This window comes from Schistocerca gregaria, chromosome 3, assembly GCF_023897955.1.
Source record: "Schistocerca gregaria isolate iqSchGreg1 chromosome 3, iqSchGreg1.2, whole genome shotgun sequence".
Classification (NCBI taxonomy): domain Eukaryota; kingdom Metazoa; phylum Arthropoda; class Insecta; order Orthoptera; family Acrididae; genus Schistocerca; species Schistocerca gregaria.
In genome coordinates this window covers 309,236,029-309,249,341 of record NC_064922.1, presented here as the reverse complement: position 1 = coordinate 309,249,341, position 13,313 = coordinate 309,236,029, and positions in this window count along the sequence as shown.

Here is a 13,313-nt window from a genome sequence, read left to right as displayed (position 1 = left end):
GGAAGTGGCGGTGCAGTCCCCTACGGCACTGCGTAGGATTCTACGGTCTTGGCGTGCATCCGTGCGTCGCTGCGGTCCGGTCCCAGGTCGACGGGCACGTGCACCTTCCGCCGACCACTGGCGACAACATCGATGTACTGTGGAGACCTCACGCCCCACGTGTTGAGCAATTCGGCGGTACGTCCACCCGGCCTCCCGCATGCCCACTATACGCCCTCGCTCAAAGTCCGTCAACTGCACATACGGTTCACGTCCACGCTGTCGCGGCATGCTACCAGTGTTAAAGACTGCGATGGAGCTCCGTATGCCACGGCAAACTGGCTGACACTGACGGCGGCGGTGCACAAATGCTGCGCAGCTAGCGCCATTCGACGGCCAACCCCGCGGTTTCTGGTGTGTCCGCTGTGCCGTGCGTGTGATCATTGCTTGTGCAGCCCTCTCGCAGTGTCCGGAGCAAGTATGGTGGGTCTGACACACCGGTGTCAATGTGTTCTTTTTTCCATTTCCAGGAGTGTATATGCAATGCGACTCCTAGCAATATGGATAGTGCGACACGACGCTTTCGGTGTGACATTCGTGTTCTCACTGGGATGATACGATGTGTGACGCGACTCAGCATACCACAAAAAACAATACAGCAGCAAACACGTTCCTGGCACAGTTGCAATCTTGATCTCTTCTCTGAAGGACGTCACCATGAATAGTTTATTTTTTGTAAGACCACCTACTGTGGTACTTTGTGTGTGTGTGTGTGTGTGTGTGTGTGTGTGTGTGTGTGTGTGTGTGTGTGCGTGTGCGTGTGTGTGAAAAATAATGGCTACAAATTGCTGAATCTAAGTTACTATTTCTACAACTGTTCGATTTCGCAAAGTAGTATACGATTCATGTTGAGAAGATTTCAGGAAAACGCTGGTGGATTTGAAGTAAATCAGTCACCAGTGATGATGTAACTGTGGGCGGTGGGCTCTGTGTACAGGTAGACAATGTACAGGATAGGACAAACAGAAGTGGTCTGGGCGAATGGATACAAGTGGACGTGCAATTGTGGTAGCATTAACGGAGGAAGAAAAGACCTACAGCTACTTCCGACAGGATGAAGACACTGCCCATGCAGCCGACTAAACCTTGAAGCACACACGTACTCAATTTTCACGGCTGACAGCTTGCAGAGGTCAGTCTACTCGAGGTCCCAGCTGGCCGCTCGAGTCCGCTGACCTGTCAGTGGGCGATTGCTTTGTGTCAGGAGCCCTGAAGTATAAGGCTTATCACAACAACCCTGCAGTCTTCAAGAATTGCAGCAGAACATTGCGCAAGAGACTTCAGCAATTCCAGCAGTCCATCTGCCTTCAAAAACTTGCTGACGGGGTTCCAAATGTGCCAAGAGCTGAATGGTGGTCGCTTTAGACATCTGCTAAAGTCTTGTTGGCATTGTTTTTAGTTTCCTCTGCTGTGTTTCTCTGTATTCTGGAGCTCTGTTCTCCGAGCCACTTTTATTTGTCCCACCTTGTATTTGAATAAATGGAAATTACGATAAGAAAATCCTAATGAGTCCTTTTCGTCTTCGCTCAGCTGCTCATGCAGCAATTTAGCTTTCAGTCCCTTTTACGTCTGTTACAAAGTTTCCTGAACTCAGAGAACGTAGACTGAAAAACATCCAATCAGCATCTTTGGCTGACGGGGCCCGGTGCCCTCTCATTGCAGTACGTTTTTCCATATTCAAATATTCAGATTCGGTTTATATAGACAGCACAAGAGAAATAGAAACGAGAGACAACTCCGCATTTCCCATGACAGGCGGCAACAGAGCCACGTCTAGTTTTGCTTGTGGTAGATGACAACCTCACTGCGGACATCCTCCAACATATCTCTCGTATTTTCTCGGTAATGGGAAGAGGTATCGCTCTCCTTCCATCGTTAAAACAATTCTGATACGTTAGCTATATTTTTCACGCAGAACTCTATCATCAAAAACCGGATAAATGTAATCTGGCCAACTTTTCAAGATGTAAAATTATAAAGAATGTAGCAACCAGTCGCGGCAGCATAATGTATCTATCTTGTTGCAAATCGATTTCGATTGATATCAGTCCCCATCGGTGCATTTATCTAACCGATACATGCAATAACTAGAAGTACTGTCCTTGGCAGATTTCTACCATGAAGTGCCAGGTGGTTTACATACTTGTGTAGTACCACGATGTCATTGGCAGTAACGAAAAGAAAACCTGTTCATTACCAACCTGTAATGTCGGAACTATAAGATGTGGAAGAATCAACTTTTTTTACCAAATAATTTCCTCAAATCCGAATGACAAAGAACGAGTAACAGAGGACATGCGTGAGTCCCAAACCAGTGGTTTCTAATTTTTTTTACACTAAATGTACAAGTTTTACAAGAAATTAACTTTAATGTCGGATGTAACTTTGCTTCTTCTATATAAATCAATTGTTTTTGAGGCACGTCAGTGGCTTGAAATTCCCTTAGCCGTGTATCGTATGACAAAGTTGCATTGAGTCACCAGCAGTCCGCACCGGGCGATATGACAGAGATGCACTGAGGAGACACAAGTCACGTGATACCTCTTAATTTCGCGTCGGACTTCCTTCTGCCCACCGTAGTGAAGCAACTCGACGTGGCATTGACTCAAGAAGTCCTTGGAAGTCCCCCCAAAGAAATACTGAACCATGCTGTCTCTATAGCCGTACACTATTGCGAAAATGTTGTCGGTGCTGGAATTTGTACGCGAACTGACCTCCGGATAAAGTCCCACAGATGTTCGATGGGATTAATATCGAGCGACCTGCATGGCCAAATCAGTCGCTCGAATTGTTCAAAGGGCTCTTAGCACAATGGGACGTAACATCCGAGGTCATCAGTACCCTAGACTTAGAACAACTTAAGCCTAACTAACCTAAGGAGAACACGCACATCCATGCCCGAGGCAGGATTCGAATCTGCGACCGCAGCAGCACCGCGGTTCCCTACTGAAGCGCCTAGAACCGCTCGGCCTCAGCGGGCGGCCGCTCGAATTGTTCAGAATATTCTTCAAACAAATTGTGGCCCTAGGGCATAGGGCACTAGCACAAAAATTTTATCGTTGAAGTCCATGAATGGCTGAAAATATTCTCCAAGTAGCCGCACAAACCACAGAACCCAGTCCATTGCCTGTAAACACATTATGGAACCGACACCTGCATGCACAATGCCTTGTTGACAGCTTCAGTCCATGACTTCGTGGGGTCTGCGCAACACGCGAAGCCTACTATCAGCTGTTACCAACTGACATCCGGACCAGAGCACGGTTTTCCAGTCGTCTAGGACCCAACCATTATGGCCACGAGCCCAGGAGAGGCGCTGCGGGCGGTGTTGTACTGTTAGCACAGGCACCCACGCCGGTAGTCTGCTGCCAAACCCCGTTAACGCCAAATTTCGCCGCACTGTCCTAACGGATTTGTTCGCCGTACGTCCCACATTGGTTTCTGCGGTTATTTCATGCAGTTTTGCTTGTCTGTTTGCACTGACAACTGAACGCAAACGCCGCTGGTCTCGCTCGTTAAATGAACGCCGTCGGCCAGTGTTGTCTGCGGTGACAGGTAGTGCCTGAATTGTGCTATTCTCACCACACTCTTGACACTGTGGATCTCTGCTAATTGAATTCTCTAACGATTTCCGTAATGGAATGTTCCATGCTTCTAGCTCCACTTGCCATTCCGCTTTCGAAGGCTGTTAATTCTTGTCGTGCAGCCAGAATCATGTCGCAAACCGTTTCACATGAATCACCTGAGTACAAATGACAGCTCCGCTAATGCACTGCCTCTTTATACCTTCTGTAGGCAATCCCACCTCCGTATGTATACGCGCATATCGCTACTCCACGACTTTCGGAGTACCTGTTGGTGTCGTATTGCTGTCATCCCACTGTGAACCACTTGAGTCGCTTCAGCTAAGCTTCTATGTGCTCTGTCGATCCAGCTTGCCTCTGCATTTTATTGCGAGTCGCATAATGTATCTTATCACATCATATAGCATCCGTGTGAACCACACGCAAATGTCTCCATCTGTAACGATAATGCATGACATGTGAGAGAGCTGTATGTGTCTTGCCACATCAAATTATATCACTAAAATTTTGAAAATGTCCATCTTGGTGTCGTCTTTAAGTGATGTTCAGATCCCTGCACAAAAGTTGCTCGTATGTCGTGAGTAACACTATGCTTGGTGTGAAGTTTTGATGGAACAACCAATCGACTGGCTGAGGTTCACCATGCTATTAAAATTAAAATTCAGATTTTCTCGGATGCAAGACAATTTTAATAGCACTTTCATCAGAGAAAGCCATAAAGTGATGACTAATTAGTGTTGTAATAAGCGTACTCTTATAAGAGTTACAGGTGACGTAACTATGTAATTCAAGAATAAGTCGTGTATACCAATAGATATTGGGAAAACTCTTACATATGTTTCAGCATATGACATATTTCTTAGCTCAATTACTTTGCTTTCCTCGAACAGTCATGATCTTTGCAACTGTACTAAGCGATCCCTTAATTATAACTACATTGTACGGCCCTCTGATTAAGAATGAAGTGCGCAAGGCGAATCACTTAACTAGGCGGCCATTCAGTGAGAAACGAATGACGCAGGTAGAAATTCAACTTGGTATCGGTACGGGATTATTCTCTAAAAAATTAATTCTAAAGTAAAGTTTTGTACGTCTTGTGACGGAATTTTTTTGCAAGGTCTTTTTTCCTATTTCTGTAAGTTAAATATGAATTATACTTTATAATGAATGGAATTGTGAGTTTTGGCGCACTTTTGGGGGATTTTCTACCACGTTAGCTAATCAAATTAAACTGGCGCACTTTCTCTCGAAAGGTGTAGTCATTTTACCATCTATTGTCCACTCCTCACTCCACTTCCTAATGTCTGTCAGCTATTGCGTCTTCTTTCAATTAGGATGTTAAGTATGAGAATGAATCTTATGGCTCCTAGAGACAGAAATGTTACCTAATCCCAGTAAACATGATGCCTTATGGCGCACCCATATATGCCAAACCGCTCCGCTCTACGAATATAACGCAAAATATCCTACGACGATAGTTAACTGTCCCAATTCGCCACAGCGACGTAACTTCAATCTAACGACTTCGTAAGTTGCTCACAACCCACACAAGACAGTAACGATTTTGTTATTCTTTCGTCTCCCTCATATCTTCGATCAATAACATTAGTTGCCCACCGAGCGAGGTGGCGCAGTGGTTAGCACACTGGACTCGCATTCGGGAGGACGACGGTTCAATCCCGTCTCCGGCCATCCACATTTAGGTTTTCCGTGATTTCCCTAAATCGTTTCAGGCAAATGCCGGGATGGTTCCTTTGAAAGGGCACGGCCGATTTCCTTCCCTAACCCGAGTTTGCGCTCCGTCTATAATGACCACGTTGTCGACGGGACGTTAAACACTAACAACCACCACCATAAGTTGGCAGTGCCGTGAAGAGACCCCACTGCTAGTGCGGCGTGTACCACGCCCTGACCATCCTAAAAATACAAAAAAAAAAAAAATGAAAAAAAGTGGTCAGCGCGACAGAATGTCAATCCAAAGGGCCCGGGTTCGATTCCCGGCTGGAAAAAAGAAAAAGAAGTGGAAAAATAAAAATAAAATGGATAGAGCGTCTGCCATGTAAACAGGAGATCCCGGGTTCGAGTCCCGGTCGGGGCATACATTTTCAGCTGTCCCCGTTGAGGTAGGTCAACAACACCTGTCGGCATCTGAAGGTTTCGATTAATTATCATCTATCTATATGCCTCCCTACATGGCTTGAATTTTTGGATCTTGACTTTGCTGTCCATGCGCGGAATGTACATTGGCGGCAGTAGTATTGGTCTGCAGCCAGCAGCGACTGCCGGTTCTCTAAAGTTTCTCAACAGTTTCACGAAAAGAATATCGCATTCCCATCAGAGACTTCTATTTGACTGCACGGAGCATTTCCATAATTCCTGCGTGTTGATTGAACCTACGGCTATCAAATCTACACTGAGCAACACATTTAAAGGGTCACATTTTTTATACCCCGTATTTGTCTTCCATTCCGACGCAGATGTCTGACATTTGGCTCAAAGGCAGCTACAATCTGCCTCTGTAACGGTGTAAAAGCGTGGCGTCCTGCGATGTCATCCTCGGGCTGGGCGACGCTTCAACAGAAAGGTGACGACGCGTGCGAGAAAAAGGACGTAATTCAGAAGTTAATGTGATATGTAACGTGTGTAAATGATGACGCACGTGTACCTAGTTTCACCACAATTCTACCCAACGCCACCGTGGACGTATCAGATGATGGGAAGTCGTCACATCCGACACCCTCTTACCCACATTTCACCCCCACCGCCGGTGCCTAGGCGATAGAGGTCAGAACTGCAATAAGCAGCGTTGAAATCACGCCGAGGAAAACATTTCAGGCATACTGTCGTTCAGAATCGACACGAAATGCGTCAGGAGATGGCGCAAAGGGCGTCAATGGAACCACCCTTTTCTTTGTGGCTTTGATACCCACGCATTTCGCAATCGAAAACAGTTCTTAGTGCACTGAGCAGCAAACAACGTTCTTGACAACGTTCGACATTGCTGACATCCCCAGCCCCCGCCCCCGCCCCCACCACCACCACCACCACCACCACCACCACCACCACCACCACCACCACCACAACCACCACACGATTCAACCCTTATCTAAGGACATAGTGCCACTGCAACGCCATTGAACATCTGATACCAGAGCAAAAATTGCAAACACGCTACACTCCAAAGGTGACAGATCACATTCAGTGGGGTTCCAGTCCAACGACGTCCTTAGAGAAAGGTTGAGTGTCCGGTAGATGTCGGCAGAATCGAATGTTGCCAAGAACGTTTCGCTCATTGCACTGCGACATGTCGATTTCTACCGCAAATTTGTGCAAATCGACGGCCCAAAGGAAGGGGTGGTTTATTGATGCTCGTTATGTTACTTAACAAGGTCATTTCGTCTCAGATTTGAACGTTGATGTGTCTGTAATGTTTTCCTCTCCCACCCATAAAAAACGGCGTGATTTCAACTTTGAGCTTCGCAGTATTGACTTCCATCGCAGAGGGATGAAATATAGGTAACAGGGGGTATTGTATTCTATGTTAACAGGGGACCTAGAAGCGACGGAGAGGCTCCGTTCCCGCCGCAACCGGAGTGGTTCACAACCCCACGACGACTACCACAGTCCATTCCACCCCTCCACTGCCCCACACCGAACCACTCTTTCAGAATTATTGTGCGGTTCGGGCCCCAGTGCCCCCCCCCCCCTCCCCCGCCCCCAGGGAACGTCTCACACCAGACAAGAGTAACCCCTATGTTTGCGTGGTAGACGCGTACGTGGAAAACTTGTTTGCTCAGCAATCGCCGACATATTGTAGCTGAGGCTGAAGAAGGGGAACCAGCCCGCATTCGCTGAGGCAGATGGAAAACCACCTAAAAACCATCCACAGACTGGGCGGCTCACCGGACCTCGACACAAGTCCGCCGGGCGGATTCGTGCCGTGGACCGTGCGTTAGACCGCACGGCTTACCGGGCGGGCAAGAGGGGGTTGTGATCACTTTCTCGTAGTGTGATAAGTCCACAGTGGGGCTTGGCAGTATTGTGGTGAAATTTGGTGCCATTCTAACATCTAAGCGTCGCTTTCCCGGAGCATCACAGAGGAGGTTTATAGACACTTTTGAGCTAATTATCAAACTTCTGCATGGCAATGGGAGACAATTATCGGCTTTCGAAGAATTGACTCTATAATTGTGTCGTGCAGTTTAGCCGGACCATTCTGAATTACTTTGACGTCTTCCTTTAATCTGACCTTATGAGAATCCCAAACACTCGAACAGTATTCAACTTTTCGATTTGCAGCTCTTGTATTTTTTCCATGGTTGCAGTTAAAACTGTTGGGTATAGCTTCCTCATTTCTGGAACGAGAAAGAAGAAGGGTCAGTCACAACAAATATATACACACAAAAATCAGTATTTAAAAATAAAGAGCTTTGTTAACTCGCTGGACATCGTTTGGTTTGCAGATGACAAGCTGTCAATGCAGAGCACCACACAGATGATTCTGCAAAACCAAATAATGCAAAATCAAGGTAAGAACAAAAACGAACGATCTCTGCCTTTAGGTCCCATTTTGTTAAATCAGTTACAACGTAAAATATTTTTAGCCTTTACAGTTGGTCAATAAACAAAACCCACGAATGATGGCACAGAAGTACCGAAACATGTTTGGGTAACAAGAAAAGAAAACGGTGTTCTGCATGAAAGGCGGAACCTATGTCCAATAATTCGAGCGGTACTGAAGAATGGGTCGCATTAGTTTCTATATACGATCTCCTTCATAACTGAGCTATATTTTCCTAAAATTCTCCCAATGAAACGAAGGCGACCTTTCAGCTTTCCTACTACCACCTTTACGTGCTTTCAGATCGCTTTGCAGTGTTACGCCTAGGTATTTAATCGACGTGACTGCGTCAAGCAGATACTATAAATACTGTATTTAAAATGTACAGGATTGTTTCTCCTACCTATCTGCATTAGCCAACATTTTCCACATTTTGAGCAATTTGCCATTTCGTCCAAGTTAACCTGTATCCCTCAACAGTCTCCCAACAACGACACCTTCCCCTGCACTATAGTTCCATCAGCAAACAGTTGCAATTTGCTGCTCGCTCTATCCGTCAGATCATTTGTGTGCATTAGAGAACGAGATTGGTACTATCACGCTTTCCTGGGGCATCCCTGATAATACGATGGTTATGTCAGAAGTTTTTTTCAGATATTAAAAAAAAATTATTTAAATATATCTGTTGTAACTCTTCAGAGCATTTATACATTCTTCAATTCTTTAAACCACTTCAAAAATGTCTCGGTCCAAATTTCTTTAGAGACGTCACTTTAAGATCCATTGTATGCTGTCATATCGTATTCATGGAATGATCATAGGTCCGTGCGTTTATTCTGAATGAATAATTAAAAAAAAAAAACACGAAATTTAAAACCTCAGCTTTCCTTTTGCTATCTTCTATTGTAACCCCAGACAGAAGACAGATCAACGAGTGACTGAATAGAAGCCCTCGAACTGCATAGCGATTTTGCATAGAAAAGAATTTTTCCATATTCTAGGAAAGATCTTTAGCTTATATATGACGTTGGAAACCATATGCTTCGTGCATCGGTCTTTTGTATATACATTAATTTCTACTAACTTGGGCGACAGAATTGGCCGAGCGGTTCTGGGCGCTAGCCTGGAACCGCGTGACCGCTACGGTCGAAGGTTCGAATCCTGCCTCGGGCATGGATGTGTGTGATGCCCTTTGGTTAGTTTGGTTTAAGTAGTTCTAAGTTCTAGGAGACTGATGACCTCCCATAATGTTCAGAGCCACCTGCTAACTTGCTTATCGACATTTCGGCGTTTTTTTTTTTTTTGTTTTTTTCTTAACGTAGAGTGCAATAATCTTTGTTTTCTTAGCATTTTTCGAAGTTCGTTATCAAACTCCGCTGGCTCTGTTTCGTTCGTACCCACTTACTCGGTGTATAGCGCGATTTACAGTCGGTTTAGTCTTTGCTCGCAACTGCTCTACGTCCATCATATTGAAACTTAACTATGTCTCTTCTAAGTTGAATGCTATCCATTGCTTGTCTAGGTCTCCATACGTTCCCGGCGAGGAGTTGTCGTCTTGCAAAGTCGGGTTTTCTGCCTGCAATCCTCGTCGTATTTGCATCGCTTGCAATCTTCATCAGGAGCTCCATGCGGCTTGTAGCTTGTAGCACCTGAGGAAGATTGCCAGTTACGTGATCGGAATGTTGTGAAAGTAGACAAGCCGATTTTCCAACATAACAACTGCTTATCTGCTCTTTCCAGCGTAATTGCTCTTCTGGGCTTCTTAATGAATTTATTAACTGAAGTAACTATCGTTGATGTGACGATATCATACTGTACTGGTACTGTCGATAAGGATAGGGCCGTTCTTAGCTACAAAGTCTAAAATATTTTCACTTCCTGTGGGCTGTCGTACTAGGTGCTCAAGACGGTTTTCCAACGAGTGTTCATGAACTGCATTCTAGATCAGTAACAAAAGAAAACGTATGTGACTTACGTTGTCAGCTGTAATTTATCAGTTGTGATAAAAGTGCACTGAATTTTTATTAACTTTGTTATTGCTATTGTTTGTTGCCTTTAAAATAATTTGTCAGGCAGAGCATTGTAGATGAGATGGATGGGTCAGAAATGAAAGTCTAAGTAGTCAGGTGAGTGTAACCAAAATGGTACATCTTTAATGAGGATTAATTGAGATGTTTTATTTCTGCTTTTTCAGCATCTTGACTTGTGCACTTAATTAATGCGCTGATAAACTTTAGATTTTGTTAAGTGGTAGTTATGATCATCAGTTTCCTATGTAGATATTCAGTAGTTGTAGACCTTTTCGATTTAATGAATTCATAGGATTACAACTCGATGGTGGTCTCTTCTGTTACCCTATTTTCATCTATTATTCCTTTTCCATATTAGAAACTTATCAGTGGAATGAACTGCAGAAACTGCAACAAATGGAAAGGCGGTGAGGGAAGGTTGGTTAAGTCAACAAGGTGTTGCCTTTAGTGTCGGATGAATATGAGTAACGCAACAGGTATTATACCCTATCTAATTTCTCTCACATGAGGCGTTTGCTGTCTTCCCAAACATGCACAAACATTAAAAATAACATTATTTGAATCTGACTGGAATATGCAGAAACCTCACGTAGAGCATCAGCTGTTGCCGAATACTAAAGCTCTCGTGGAGGCTACAAACATTAGTGTTTACAGTATTATAAATAAACAACACAATAAGAATTTTGAATGGGCTGTGTAAATCAACAACTGGTCCCTGGTTCCATTCAGCATCGCTGTATCTCCGTAAATCTCGAATCCACAAAATTCATTCTCACTTTCTATTTTCCAGGCTGAGTGAGATCAACAGGATGTCTGAGAAGAAATGGTCAGTATTCAGGCATCTGACAAGAACGATCATTGGAAGCATAGAAGTCTGGCAAACAGGGGTTCTAAAATCCGTATGTTGAGAGCTATGTGTACTACTTCATCTTCGACACTGTGGAAAAAATTTATTCTACAGCAATCTGTTTGTTTTCTGTATTTTGAGAGCTGGGAGTATAGACCAGAGCAAGAAAAAATATCCGACAAACACGGGCTCCGAAGCGCGTAGCCCAAGAGCAATGAGCAGTTGTTCATCTTCGCTATTGTTGAACATCTCTCTTCTACTACTCATAGCTCTTAACGTATGCATTTTAAGGCCAGCATTTACTAGATAATTTTTTCTTCTTCCGGTCCACAATACCTCATCCGGAAATACAGGAAACGAAGAGCACGCAGTAAGATAGATTTGTTTCACAGTATCTAAAATGAAGAATTGCTCATAGGTGTTATGGTATGATGTGTGAATTTGACTATTTTCCAAACGCCGAAACAACGCCACAGAACATCTCTAACTGCAAAGTTTCATTTCGATTCCTCCTCCTGTTCTGGGTGATTCACCAGACCAAACAGCAAGGCCATCAGTCCCATGGTATTAGGGAAGGATGGGGGAGGAAGTCGGCCATGACCTTTCAAAGGAACCAGCCCGGCATTTGCCTGAAGCGATTTAGGGAAATCACGGAAAACCTAAATCAGGATGGCCGGATTCAGGTTTGAACCGTTGTCCTCCAGAATGCGAGATTCTTCACCAGTGTGAGACCGTGTCCCACACATCTGAGCAGTACTCTAGGACGGGACATGCAAGTGAGTTATAGGCAGTCTCCTTCGTAGATGATTCCATTTTGCCAGTATCCTGCCAGTTAACCGAAGTCTACTATCTGACTTACCTAAGAATGGAGCTGTTTATTCATCCCATTCCATATTCCTCGAGATTGTCACACCCATGTACTTGTGTGAATTAATCTATTCTAATTGTGTCTCCTTGATACTGTAGAGCACACAGCCGGAACATTATTTAGGTACTACCTAATGCCCGGTATGTCCACCTTTGGCACGGGTAACAGCGGCGACGTATCGTGCCATGGAAGCAATGAATCCTTGGTAGGTCGTTGGAGGGAGTTGGCACCACATCTGCACACACACACACACACACACACACACACACATTTCGCCTAATTCCAATAAATTCCGGGGAGGGTTCGATGAGCTCTCACGCCGCGTTCAATGACATCCCAGATGTATACGATCGGGTTCAGATCTTGCGAGCTGGAAAGGGGGCGGGGGGAGGGGGGGGTGGCCGCACATAAATTGGAACTCGCCACTGTGTTTCTCCGAACCACTCCATCATACCCCTGGCTTTGTAACGTGGCGCAGTTGACAAAATGGTAGATATTGAAATAGACGACAGAGGGATAGAGAAACAATTAAAATCGCTCAAAAGAGGAAAGGCCGCTGGTCCTGATGGGATACCAGTTCGATTTTACACAGAGTACGCGAAGGAACTTGCCCCCCTTCTTGCAGCGGTATACCGTAGGTCTCTAGAAGAGCGAAGCGTTCCAAAGGATTGGAAAAGGGCACAGGTCATCCCCGTTTTCAAGAAGGGACGTCGAACAGATGTGCAGAACTATAGACCTATATCTCTAACGTCGATCAGTTGTAGAATTTTGGAACACGTATTATGTTCGAGTATAATGTCTTTTCTGGAGACTAGAAATCTACTCTGTAGGAATCAGCATGGGTTTCGAAAAAGACGGTCGTGTGAAACCCAACTCGCTCTATTCGTCCACGAGACTCAGAGGGCCTTAGACACGGGTTCACAGGTAGATGCCGTGTTTCTTGACCTCCGCAAGGCGTTTGACACAGTTCCCCACAGTCGTTTAATGAACAAAGTAAGAGCATACGGACTATCAGATCAATTGTGTGATTGGATTGAGGAGTTCCTAGATAACAGAACGCAGCATGTTATTCTCAATGGAGAGAAGTCTTACGAAGTAAGAGTGATTTCAGGTGTGCTTCAGGGGAGTGTCATAGGACCGTTGCTATTCACAATATACATAAATGACCTGGTGGATGACATCGGAGGTTCACTGAGGCTTTTTGCAGATGATGCTGTGGTGTATCGAGAGGTTGCAACAATGGAAAATTGTACTGAAATGCAGGATGATCTGCAGCGAATTGACGCATGGTGCACGGAATGGCAATTAAATCTCAATGTAGACAAGTGTAATGTGATGCGAATACATAGAAAGATAGGTCCCATATCATTTAGCTACAAAATAG